This window comes from Mobula hypostoma, chromosome 3 (genome assembly GCF_963921235.1).
Source record: "Mobula hypostoma chromosome 3, sMobHyp1.1, whole genome shotgun sequence".
NCBI lineage: Eukaryota > Metazoa > Chordata > Chondrichthyes > Myliobatiformes > Myliobatidae > Mobula > Mobula hypostoma.
The window spans coordinates 110,575,125-110,589,628 of NC_086099.1; the positions used below are offsets into that span (position 1 = coordinate 110,575,125).

At 40.7% G+C, this 14,504-nt stretch overlaps 1 protein-coding gene across 3 annotated transcripts in view; it reads right to left on the reverse strand.

Annotated features, from left to right (window-relative positions):
- Positions 1–14,504, reverse strand: part of ugt8 (UDP glycosyltransferase 8) — a 134,330-nt gene that overhangs the window by 58,508 nt on the left and 61,318 nt on the right. The window lies entirely within an intron of this gene.

The following is a 14,504-nucleotide window of genomic DNA, read 5'->3' on the forward strand; positions in this document are numbered from 1 at the left end:
TCCCAGAATGAAGGGGTTAACATATGAGGAGCATTTGGCAGTTTTGGGCCTGTATTGACTGGAATTAAGAAGAATGCGGGGGGCGGGGTGGGTGGTAATCTCACTGAAACCTACAAAAGGTTGAAAGGACTAGATAAGGTGGATGTGGAGAGGATGTTTCCTATTGTCGGGGTGTCCAGAATTAGAGGGCACAGCCTCAAAATTGAAGTGCAACCCTTTAGAATAGAGGTAAGTAGTGGAATGTTCTGCCACAGACAGCTGTGAAGGCCAAGACCATGGGTATATTTAAAGTGAAAATTGATAGTTTCCTGATTGGTCAAGGCATCAAAGTTTATGACAAGAAGGCAGATTTATGGGGTTGAGAGGGATCCGGGATCAGCCATGATAGAATGGTGAAGCAGACTGGATTGGCTGAATGGCCTAATTCTACACCTATATCTTATGGTCTCTGTCTAAACCAACAACTGAGCCAATGCACTGACCATCTAAACCAGCTATCAAATTTGTTGATCTTTAAATTCTTACTGAACAGTCATGTAATTTTAAAGTTTATGAAGAATACCCTTCATGTAGTAACAGGAAACTCCAGTTAATTTTATAGCTAGTAACTACACATATACATTCTAATTTCAACTAATCAAATTCCAATTGTTTGTGTTACTGTAATATTTACTGTAATATTTCATTTAGATCTTAATATTTCAGATTATTAATAAAACACACTGAGGAATTCCATGCAGGCAACAACATCCAAATACCTTTCATTATTTCTTACCTCAGGTTTGGTAATTAATATCACTGTTACAGCAATCTGCTGCAGTAAACAACCAACTAGCATAATATAGATTACTTAATTGGCTATCAGAAAATTAGGGATAACAGTGTAGACTCTGGAGGTATCCCTTTTCCCCTTTAACACATTGTTAATAAATGTTTTGAAATGTTTCTCATATTACAAAGGCTTACGATTGGGTGAACAATACTGTGATTGCTTCAACTGGTCAACAGTATGGTCGAGAAGATGGAATTAAACCAGACAGGTAATCGTAACTAGATTGGATAATTTTCAGCCACAAATGCTGGAGTTCACAACTTTTGAGGAACTGTACAGCAGTTTGAAGGAGAATATTAATTACCATTAAACTGGACTTGGGCAAAGAATAAATAAATAATTATCACGGATTATTTAATACTTATTACGATGATTCAGAACCATACAAGAGTCTCAGTGCAACCTATGCAGGCTATTTTAAGAGTGAAAAAACGATTTCAATTGAAGTTAAAGACTGAATTGCGTGTATGTCAGCTCTGGCAGGGTTTGCAGGCCATTATATCCTACAAGGCATCACTGTGATGCTTCATTCCCAACAGAATTCAATATATTTTATTCCCACTTTCAAAAATGAATAAAACTACACCTGTGAGATCCCTGCAGCATCTGCTGACCCTGTGACCTCTGTTTCAGAGGCCAATGTCAGAACATCTTTCATGAGGAGAAACCCTCAGAAGGCGTCAGGTCCTGTTGGTGTACCAGGTAGAGCGATGAAAGCCTGTGCCAACCAACTGGCAGCAGTGTTCAAGATCTTCAATCTCTCACTGCTGCAATCAGAGATTCCCACTTGCTTCAAAAGGGTGAAATCCGGTCAATGCCCAAGAACAGGGTGAGCTGCCTCAATGACCATCAACCAGTTGCACTCATATCTACGGCGATGAAATGCTTAGAGAGGTTAGTCATGGCCAGAATTAACTCCGGCCTAATGAAGGACCCAAAACCCGCTGCATGGTAGCATTGTGCTTTGTGCGACGCTATCCTAGCTTGGGGTGAACTTCAGAGTCTACTCTGGATTCTCTGTAAGGGGTCCCTGTACATCCTTCTCGTGGAAAGAGTGAGTTTTCCCCAGGTGCTCCAGGGAAGAAGTACCAAAGACGTACTAATTATATTAATTAGTCATTTTAAATTGTCCCGTGATTAGGTAGAGTTAATTGGGGTTGCTGCTGTAGCGAAGAAGAGCCTACTTCACACTGCATCACCAAATAAAATAAATATACCTATAGCTACAATAGGACATTGCAGATGCAACCTCACTGGCTCTGCATTCGGCCTTGGATCACCTGAATAGCAATACCTACATGAGACTACAGTTCATGGACTTTAGCTCAGTGTTCAACACCATTTTTAATCAACAAGCTCCAAGACCTGGGCCTCCCTCTGCAACTTGACTTCCTCATGGGAGAGCACAGTCAGTGTGGATCAGAAATAACATATCCTTAGGGAGTTGAGAAAAAGGACCGCAAAGGTAGTAATCTCGGGATTACTGCCTGTGCCACGCGACAGTGAGAGTAGGAATGCGATGAGGTGGAGGATAAATGCGTGACTGAGGGATTGGAGCAGGGGGCAGGGATTCAAGTTTTTGGATCATTGGGACCTCTTTTGGCGCAGGCGTGACCTGTACAAAAAGGACGGGTTACACTTTAATCCTAGGGGGACCAATATCCTGGCAGGGAGATTAGCGGGGGCTACTGAGGTGACTTTAAACTAGAATGGTTGGCGGGTGGGAATCAAATTAAAGAGGCTAGGCGTGAGGAGGTTAGTTCACAACAGGGGGATGGGAACCAGTGCAGAGAGCCAGAGGGGTGTAAAGTGAGGGTAGAAGCAAAAAGTACTAAGGAGAAAAGTAAAAGTGGCAGGCCGACAAATCCAGGGCAAGCATTAAAAAGGGCCACTTTTCAACATAATTGTATAAGGGCTAAGAGAGTTGTAAAAGAGCACCTGAAGGCTTTGTGTGTCAATGCAAGGAGAATTCGTAATAAGGTGGATGAATTGAAAGTACAGATTGTTATTAATGATTATGATATAGTTGGGATCACAGAGACATGGCTCCAGGGTGACCAGGGATGGGAGCTCAACGTTCAGGGATATTCAATATTCAGGAGGGATAGACATGAAGGAAGGGGAGGTGGGGTGGCGTTGCTGGTTAAAGAAGAGATTAGCGCAATAGAAAGGAAGGACATAAGCCGGGAAGATGTGGAATCGATATGGGTAGAGCTGCGTAACACTAAGGGGCAGAAGACGCTGGTGGGAGTTGTGCACAGGCCACCTAACAGTAGTAGTGAGGTCGGAGATGATATTAAACAGGAAATTAGAAATGTGTGCAATAAAGGAACAGCAGTTATAATGGGTGACTTCAATCTACATGTAGAATGGGTGAACCAAATTGGTAAAGGTGCTGAGGAAGAGGATTTCTTGGAATGTATGCGGGATGGTTTTTTAAACCAACATGTCAAGGAACCAACTAGAGAGCAGGCTATTCTGGACTGGGTTTTGAGCAATGAGGAAGGGTTAATTAGCGATCTTGTCGTGAGAGGCCCCTTGGGTAAGAGTGACCATAACATGGTGGAATTCTTCATTAAGATGGAGAGTGACATAGTTAATTCAGAAACAAAGGTTCTGAACTTAAAGAGGGGTAACTTTGAAGGTATGAGACGTGAATTAGCTAAGATAGACTGGCAAATGACACTTAAAGGATTGACGGTGGATACGCAATGGCAAGCATTTAAAGGTTGCATGGATGAACTACAACAATTGTTCATCCCAGTTTGGCAAAAGAATAAATCAAGGAAGGTAGTGCACCCGTGGCTGACAAGAGAAATTAGGGATAGTACCAATTCCAAAGAAGAAGCATACAAATTAGCCAGAGAAAGTGGCTCATCTGAGGACTGGGAGAAATTCAGAGTTCAGCAGAGGAGGACAAAGGGCTTAATTAGGAAGGGGAAAAAAGAGTGTGAGAGAAAACTGGCAGGGAACATAAAAACGGACTGTAAAAGCTTTTATAGATATGTAAAAAGGAAAAGACTGGTAAAGACAAATGTAGGTCCCCTGCAGACAGAAACAGGTGAATTGATTATGGGGAGCAAGGACATGGCAGACCAATTGAATAATTACTTTGGTTCTGTCTTCACTAAGGAGGACATAAATAATCTTCCAGAAATAGTAGGGGACAGAGGGTCCAGTGAGATGGAGGAACTGAGCGAAATACATGTTAGTAGGGAAGTGGTGTTCGGTAAATTGAAGGGATTGAAGGCAGATAAATCCCCAGGGCCAGATGGTCTGCATCCTAGAGTGCTTAAGGAAGTAGCCCAAGAAATAGTGGATGCATTAGTGATAATTTTTCAAAACTCGTTAGATTCTGGACTAGTTCCTGAGGATTGGAGGGTGGCTAATGTAACCCCACTTTTTAAAAAAGGAGGGAGAGAGAAACTGGGGAATTATAGACCGGTTAGCCTAACGTCGGTGGTGGGGAAACTGCTGGAGTCAGTTATCAAGGATGTGATAACAGCACATTTGGAAAGCGGTGAAATCATCAGACAAAGTCAGCATGGATTTGTGAAAGGAAAATCATGTCTGACGAATCTCATAGAATTTTTTGAGGATGTAACTAGTAGAGTGGATAGGGGAGAACCAGTGGATGTGGTATATTTGGATTTTCAAAAGGCTTTTGACAAGGTCCCACACAGGAGATTAGTGTGCAAACTTAAAGCACACGGTATTGGGGGTAAGGTATTGGTGTGGGTGGAGAATTGCTTAGCAGACAGGAAGCAAAGAGTGGGAATAAACGGGACCTTTTCAGAATGGCAGGCGGTGACTAGTGGGGTACCGCAAGGCTCAGTGCTGGGACCCCAGTTGTTTACAATATATATTAATGACTTGGATGAGGGAATTGAATGCAGCATCTCCAAGTTTGCGGATGACACGAAGCTGGGTGGCAGTGTTAGCAGTGAGGAGGATGCTAAGAGGATGCAGGGTGACTTGGATAGGTTGGGTGAGTGGGCAAATTCATGGCAGATGTAATTTAATGTGGATAAATGTGAAGTTATCCACTTTGGTGGCAAAAATAGGAAAACAGATTATTATCTGAATGGTGGCCGATTAGGAAAAGGGGAGGTGCAACGAGACCTGGGTGTCATTATACACCAGTCATTGAAAGTGGGCATGCAGGTACAGCAGGCGGTGAAAAAGGCAAATGGTATGCTGGCATTTATAGCGAGAGGATTCGAGTACAGGAGCAGGGAGGTACTACTGCAGTTGTACAAGGCCTTGGTGAGACCACACCTGGAGTATTGTGTGCAGTTTTGGTCCCCTAATCTGTGGAAAGACATCCTTGCCATAGAGGGAGTACAAAGAAGGTTCACCAGATTGATTCCTGGGATGGCAGGACTTTCATATGAAGAAAGACTGGATGAACTGGGCTTGTACTCATTGGAATTTAGAAGATTGAGGGAGGATCTGGTTGAAACATATAAAATCCTAAAGGGATTGGACAGGCTAGATGCAGGAAGATTGTTCCCGATGTTGGGGAAGTCCAGAACGAGGGGTCACAGTTTGAGGATAAAGGGGAAGCCTTTTAGGATCGAGATTAGGAAAAACTTCTTCACACAGAGAGTGGTGAATCTGTGGAATTCTCTGCCACAGGAAACAGTTGAGGCCAGTTCATTGGCTATATTTAAGAGGGAGTTAGATATGGCCCTTGTGGCTACGGGGGTCAGGGGGTATGGAGGAAAGGCTGGGCTGGGGTTCTGAGTTGGATGATCAGCCATGATCATAATAAATGGCGGTGCAGGCTCGAAGGGCCGAATGGCCTACTCCTGCACCTATTTTCTATGTTTCTATGTTTCTATGACATCAGTACTGGTGCACCTGAAGGATGTGTGCTTAGCCCACTACTCCTACACTCTTTACACCCACAACTGTATGGCGTTAAAAGATATCTATAAATTTGGCAGAATTTCAGATGGTAACAAGGAGACGTACAGGAGTGAGATAGATCAGATGGTTGGGTGGTGTCTCAATAACAACATTGTACTCAACGTCAAAAAAATCAAGGAATTGATTGTGGACTTCAGGAAGGGGAAGTTGAGGGAACACACACCAGTCCTCATCGAGGAAACAACAATGGAAAGGATGAGCAGTTTCAAATTCTTAGGTGTCAACATCTCTGAAGATCTATCTCGGGCCCAATATGACGGTGGCTGTATCTCATTAAGCGTCTGAGGAGACTTGGTATGTCACCAAAGATTCTTGCAAATTTTATAGGTGTACTGTGCAGAGATTCTAACTGGATTGGAGGGTCACCTGCTCAGGATTGGAAAAAGAAGCATCAAATTGTAAACTAAGCCAGCTCCATCATGGACACTAGCCTCCCAGACATCAAGGACATCTTCAAAAGGTGATGCCTCAAAAAAGTGGCATCCATCATCATCCTCCGTCACCCAGGACATGCTTTTCTCTTTGCTACCATCACTGTAGTGGTACAGAGTCTCACGACACACATTCAACTTTTAGGAACAGCTGTGTCCCCTCCACCATTAGATTTTTGAATGGACAAAGAACCCATGTACACTATCTCACTATTTTTTCTCTTTATTTGCTCTTTGTACTTTTTGCATTACTTATTGAATTTTTTTAAATACTTTATTTAATGCATAGTTTATCTATAATGTATTACAATGCACTGCTGCCACAAAACAAGAAATTTTGCCACATATGCCAGTGATGTTATATGTTAATTTATGCTACCAACTTTAAAAAGTGAACAGTTAATTTTAATTACTGGTATGTGATGTGGCATTAAGTCCAAATTCATTATTATAAAATAATACATCAGCTGTCAGCCAAACCGAAGAAAAAGTACATTTTTGCTCAAAGATCTGTGCAGCACTATTTGTTATTTCCTGCTTTGTCAATTAAAATAAACTGAATGCAGCACAAAACAAACACAACTTTGCACTGATGCTGTACTGTTGCACGCATTTGATTTTCATTAAAGTGGGGAAAGTAAAAATGTGTCAAAGATTAAAAATGTCAATGAAGTACAAGTTTGATTTTAAATTTGGCAGTCAACCTTCTGTACCACACATCATATTTTAGATCAAATGCTTGATTCATTTCATTGCTTTCTTTGTCCCTTGATTTCCCACATTCATCTAATTTGTAAGCTTCACTGAAGAGCAGTTCATTTGGTAACTAAAACACCCTTTATACACCAAGCACATAACAAAATCACCAGAGGGAAAATACGATGGAAGTATTATAATTATTCTGTGCTTGGGATACTCTAAATGCAAACTCTTGTTATTCTACACAGTGTTTTACATACTAAATTGCCCTGCTGTTGAAGAGGTGTATGGAAGTTAGATGCTGCAGTGTGAATTTAAGGCAATAGAGGGCAATAAGTTGAACCACACATTTCAATTCCATCCAACAGTTTGCAGAACAGATTTGTAGAGAGATCACTGACTGCTGCAAGAAACAAAGTTGTAATAGTAGATGACTTTACACTTCCCACATATTGACTGGGACAATACAAATTTGTTCCTCTAAATTTGTGGACTGTTGGATGGTCTTGAAATGTATTGTTCAATTTGTTACCCTTGATTGCCTTAAATAAATAAAACACACTGCAGCATCTAGCTTCCATACTATAAAAGCACAAGATGGGATAGAGCTTGTCAGCTGTGTTCAGGAAAGTCTCTTTAATCTATCTCAACAACAGAGTGCAAGACTTGATCTCTTATCAGGGAATGTAACAAGGGAAGTGACAGAAGTTTGAGTAGGGGAACACTTTGCAGCTAGTGATCATAATGCCATTAGTTTCAATGTAGTTGTGTAAAAGGATAGGTTCGATCCTAGGGTTGAGATTCTAAATTAGAAAACAGCCAATTTTGATGGCATCAGAAAGGATCTGGCAAGTGTGGATTGGCCAGTCTGTTTTCTGGCAAATGTGTATCTGGTAAGTGGGAGGCCTTCAAAAGTGAAATTTTGAGAGTACAAAGCTTGCATCTGCCTATCAAAATAAAAGGCAAGGATAACTGGTTTAGTGAACATTGGTTTTTGAGAGATATTGAAGCCCTGGTATAGGCAGGTAGGAAAAAATGTATTTCTTGTTGAGTATAGGAAATGCTAGGGTAAGGAATCTTTATATACGATTTAGTATAATGTATTGATATATATTTTTTCTTGTACTCTGTATTCTTATATGTAAAATTAATATAAATATTGAAAAAGGAGAAATGCAAGAGAACACTTATGAAAGAAATCAGGGGAGCAAAGAGGCAGCAAGAGGTTGCACTAGCAGACAAGATGAAGGAGGATCCTAAGGGCTTCGACAGATATGTCAAGAGCAAAAGAATTGCAAGGGACAAAATTGGCACTCTGGAAAAGTAGAATGGTAATCATGCACAGATCTAAAAGAGATGGGGAGATCTTAAATTGATTTCTTGCATCTGTATTTACTTGGGAGATGGGCACAGAGCCTATCGATGTGAGGCAAAGCAGCAGTGAGGTCATGGATCCTACACAGATTACAGAGGATGAAGTGTCTGCTGTCTTGAGGCAAATTAAGGAATACAAATCCCCAGGGGCTAACAATGTGTTCCTTTGGATCCTATGGAAGGTAAGTGCAGAATTGCAGGAGCCCTAGCAGAGATATTGAAATTATTCCTTGTGACAGGTGAGGTACCAAAGAACTGGAGGACAGCTAATGTTATCTGTTGTTTAAGAAAGGCTGTAAGAATAAACCTGGAAATTATAGGCCAGTGCGCCTAACAGTGGGTGAGTTACTGCAAGATATTCTATAGGACCAGGGATTGATTGGTGATAGTCAGCATAGCTTTGTGCATAGTAGGTCATGTCTAACTAACCTTATACAGTTTTTCAAGGAGGAAAGTTGATATAGGCAAAGCAATGGATAGTGTCTACATGGACGTTAGCAAGGTTCAGTTGCTTGGCATTCAAGATGAGGTTGTAAATTCGATTAGACATTGGGTCCACTGGAGAAGCCAGAATATGGTAGTAGATGTTTGCGTGTCTGACTTGGAGGCCTATGACTAATGGAGTGCTGTAGAGATTGCTGCTGGATCCATTGTTGTTTGTCATCTATATCATTGATCCAGATGATTACATAGTTAACTGGATGAACAAATTTATGGATGACACCAAGTTTTGGAGGGTATAATGGAGAAAGGAAGATTATCAAAGCTTACAGTGGGATCTGGACCAGGTGGAAAAATGGGCTGAAAAATGGCAAATGGTGTTGCATCTTAGGAGGACCAACCAGGGTAGGTCTTACACATTGAGTGGTAGGACACTGAGAAGAAGTGTGGTAGTAAAAAGGGAACTGGAAATACAGATCTGTAATTCATTGAAAGTGGTGCCATAGGTAATTTGGTCGTAGAGAAACTTCAACAATGTCACTCAATACGCTGTTAAGATCAGGTGACATTTTTTGGCTAGCCAGCATTTCCCTGTGTATGACACAGTATGTAGACTGGCATTCAGGAGCAACCTTTGACTCGGGTAGTGAAGCCAGACAGCGGTCCAGTCATAGCTGCAGCCCCACCTGTGCATATTCCAACACAGAATGACCAGTCCAGTTTGCCTGACATGTAGACATTCAAAGACTTGAATAGTTCCGCCCCAGTTGTGTTAGTGGGCAGAGGCAGTGCACACAACATATCCTCACGCACATCGTCTTGAAATATGTATCGCACATAAACCAACAGCATTGCCTTGTTGTCGACATCGGTAGACTCATCGACCTGGATAGCATACCATGGTGACTCGTTAAGACGTTCCAATAGCTGTGCTTCGATATCCTCCGCTGTGTCGTCGATTCTCCTTGAAACTGTGGTAGCTGAAAGAGAAACCTGTGCCATCTTGTTAGCTGCAGCTTCTCCCAACAGTTCACGGCACATGTCCTTGGCAGCAGGCAGAATCAATCCTTCACCAACAGTGAAAGGCTTCTTAGCCTTAACAATACGGCTAGCCACTAAGTACGATGCTCTCAGAGCAGCAGCATTTGTGGAGGTGGTGGCTCTCAGCACTTGCTTCTGTCCCGCTTGCTCACGTTTTTTCCGCTCAAAAAACTCAACGGGTTTGTCTTTAAGTGCAGGGTGCCAAAGCAGTTTTGAGGGCTTCATTGCCTCATTAGACAGCTTGTCTCCACATATCACACACAGGGGCTTGGAGCGTGCGAGTCACCGGTTGCAATAAAGCCATATTTTCTGTACAACTTGTCGTATTTTCTGTTGAAGGAAGCTTTCTTTCTTTTTGCAGTCTCAGCCTCAGCTGTCTCTACGTTATCATCATCGTTAGGCCTTTTATGTCCCCTACCACCTCTTCCAAAGAATCTCTCAAGCGACGTTTGTTTTTTTACTCATCAAGTATACTGACTGATGACCTTGCATGCGTTCAAGTTCAACAGTGGGTGTGACAGGGAATGAGGAAAGGTGCAGCTGACTCATATCGTTTTAGATCACCAAATCATATCGTTTCCTTACGGCCTGGTAGCACATGCTTTGTGGCTCAGTGGTTGGGGTCCACTGCTCTAAGGGACTGTGAAACGAAAGCAATACCATGAAATCTAAATAGCCTTGCCTGCAGTTAGGCAGCTGAATTATAATGTTCACATTTTCCCAATTCTCTCTTATACATTGAGAGCAACTGATAGACTGCCTTGGTTCTATTGCCTGCAACAGGCCTCCAGCAATTCTACAGGCTTTTCTCACCAAATTGATAAGACCTCATAAAGGTCTTCATTGAAAAACAGACATTGTTTATCATCTTAAGAACTCATTCAGTGCAAGGCATTGTACAACAGCAAAGACTCAAAATTCGAAATATTTCTCTCAAGAAGTTAAACACCCTCTGCAATTTATCAAATAACATACTTAAAGCATGCATCAATTTTGTTATATAAGCACATGAAGTTAAAATAAGCCAAAATCCTTACTCTGAGGGCATGCTTAAACTTTAATCTTGGGTCACATGCCCAGAAGGCACAGTTTTATGTTAACATTCCCAACTAATAAATAAAATGAGGACATGTCAATGCAGTGAAGGATTTGAGTGGCCATTGCAGTTCATTTTCAAAAATAAAACGCATTTTGGTTGCTGATGTCAATATTTCCATTTTGTCTTTTCCCTTGGCCCTTTAAAAGCAAGAACATGAAGCAATGCACAGACCTTACACAAAGATTTTGGTAACTTTCTTGCTCATTATCTCACCGTGCTTTGGCGCATAACACCAAATTTAAATCAATTTTAAAACTTGCCAAGTTATGATTAAATACTGAAATTTAATTGCACAACTCCTAAACTCTGATATCTAGCATTCTTCAAGCTAAACTAATTCAGAACCACCAAAAACAAAATATTGAATAATACATAATAGGAACAATAAGTGCTTTTCATTTTTCATCTCGCATTGTTGTTCCACTGGCAAAAATGTGCTGACATTCTCAACATGCATTCAATTTCATTTTTAGTAAGCAGCTCAAATGAAGGTACAAGTGGTGCAAGAACAGCCAGTAATCTGGGTGGGGGTGATGAGGGGAGGGGAATGTCTGCTGCGCACTAGGGGCATCAACTGTGCTGATCCAGATCACCAGGCTGTACAACAGTTATTCCAGTCTAACTATAAAGATGAGTATCACTACAACAACAAACGATTATTGAATGCACAGCTGTTAAGTACAGAGCTAGTCACAGGCTGACACTAACTGGCAGCTCCACACAGGCCATATCTGTGTTACACAGTGCAAATAACTGAAACAAAACATTTTCTGCACTCCAGCTAAGAGCTCCTTTATCCTATTCGTTTGGAAAAGTCCACAGAACTAAATAACACATCATGCACACAAATCATACTATTTTCCTCAGAAGTCAATGAATACAGATATCTAATAATGAAAAGCCATTTTTGTTAAGTCACTCTGCTTCAAGATATTACCAGCAAGTAAATGGTCAAGAATAAAACAGCTACAATGGTTGAGATTTTGAAATAAGAGGTAAATCACATAGCAATCACAATTACAGTTTATAAAATTGGACAACAAGATCAGGTAACCATGAATTTTCAGTTAGCTATCAAAGCATCAAGTTTCTATCAGAAATGCTATTCCTCCCAAGGATCCATCTTAATGCCATCGACAGCTTAATTTTCACCCAAATACCACATTTCTCTAGATATTGTCCAAATTTATCAAATATTATGCAAGTTATTCTGAAATTGACACCACTGGCAGATTCTGGACATAGGCAGAGTATATGCTGTGCCTGACAATTTTCTTTGAGCTAAGTGTCCAACGGGAAATCCCAAGTCATAACCAATGAAACCTTTAGACATGAAGCAAGTGGCTTTTGTGCCACAAAATCTGATCACATTTTAACTAGATATGAAATAACATTTGTATTTTGAAGTATTGTATTTTTAAAAGGAACTGATTAAATAGCTGTAAAAATACACAAGCAGAAATATAGCATATTATTTTCTTGACTAAGATTTAGAAGGTTTTAAAAGGCCATGGGGAAGCAATGCACATTGTGTCAACAACTGTGGTCTTTTCTATTACCACTTATAGTTAAAGTTTTGCAATATTTCTATTAATGTCATATAATGTCATCCACAAAAAAAATCTAAAATTTTGGAACTAATTGCTCATCCCCAAGGAAGAACTTCAATGTGCATTTTTAACTGAGTATTAATTGATACAAAAAATCTTTCTGACAGAGATCTTAGGAATCAGTTGAACTGTAGATAAAAGCAATTTTCCATTTTCTTGTTTCAACCTTATTTTACAAGCTGCTTTCATTATAGAAACAACTAAAGTCATTCTTTGGAATGGAATTATAGTAAGAATGTCAGGAAAGTTGGTTTGCAGCTGGTAACTTTAAGAATTAAATCTATTTGCTGGTGACTAGAGAAGATTAGACAGTAATGCACTATTAATATAAATAAAGCTATTTACAGCAACACACAAAGTAGGTGGCGGAACCCTGTGTCAGGCAGTATTTATGGAGGGAAATAAGCAGTCAATGTTTCAGGTTGATATCCTTTATCAGAGCTTTTAAAAGAAGAGAGGAGATAGCCAGTATAAAAAGGTGGGGGGGGGAGGAAGAGTGGAGCAAGCAGTTGAGGGGGGTTATGGGCAGGTGAAGTGGGGGGCAGCAAGAATGATGCAAGAAGCTGGGAGGCGATAGGTGAAAGTTACAAAGGGCTGAAGAACATGGAACCTGATAGGAGAGGACAGTGAACCATGGGATAAAGGGAAGGAGGTGGTAAGGAAAATAAATGAGGAGGTTGGAGATAATGGACAGGTCAAGAGTGTAGGAGAGGAGAAAGATGGAGTGGAATAAAGGGAAAAAGGAAGAGACAGAAGGGAGTGGTTACTGGAAGTTAGTGAAATCAATGTTCATATGGTCAGATTGGAGACTACCAAGGCAGAATACAAGATGATGTACTTTGAACCTGCGTCTAGCCTCAACTTGGCAGTGGACAGACATATCTGCGTAGGAATGGGAACTGAATTAAAATGGCTGGCTACTAAGAGATCCTAGCTGGTACGATAGACAGAGGTGCACAACAAAATGATCCACTAGTCTGCACTGGGTCTCATCAATAACACAAATGAATTCACATGTGAAGGGCTGCCTCAGCTGCAAGACCGTTTCGTACCCTGGATGGTGGTTACACTAGGCACAATTGCAGGGATAAATATCTGGAGGAAGAAAGGACTCGGGACAGACAAGTGGACAATGGAATCACAAAGTGATCCTTGCAGAAAGCAGACAGGAGGTGGGAGAGGGAAGGCATATATGGTGGTGAGATCCTGTTTTGAGATGAAGAAAGCTGCCAAGAATACTTAGGAGGCAGGGTGGAAGGGGAGGACTAGGAAAACTCTATACCTGTTATACTGGAGGGGGTGGAAATGGAAGGGTAGATGTATTGGAAATAGAAGATGGAGGTGAGGATTCCATCTATAGCATTGGTGGTGGAGTGGTGGGGGGGGGCAGAATCCGAACATCTTTAAAAAAAAGTTAATCTCTTGTTTCTACAAAGCAGTTTGCCATACTTATAAATGTTGGTGTATTCATGGGTGAGACTGAAATGAAAACAAGAAGTTGCAAGGTTGATGATGGCTTTATATTTTAAGAACTTGATTCTGGATAAAGTTTATTTTTATTTTCCTTACATTATATCAATGCAGGATGGAGGTGATGGGTCAAAATGTGAATGTGACTGGAAATGAATTAAAAAGGGGATGCAACCACATGACACACCAGGTGTGTTAATTTATCTATTCTCTGTAAGCAATGATGATCCTTAAAGAAAAAATAACTTGATTATATCAAAATTTGAAATTGCAAGTAGCTTCTCGCTGCCCAGCTAAATTTTCAATATACAGATGTCAGAAGTACCAATGAAAGTCCATTTTTTAAATTTATGAAATTACAATCTGAATTTTAAATTTCATCCCCATCTCCAACAATAAACTTGAAATTTGTTAACTAATTTTAAGGCTTGTGATATTGTCACACAGTACATTTCAGCTACTTCCACTCGTGTGATATATAAAAATTGAGGTCTAAATATCTAATCTGTCAGGAACCATAGCATCCATTATCATAACATCATTTGGGGTGACACGATAACGTAGTGGTTAATGTA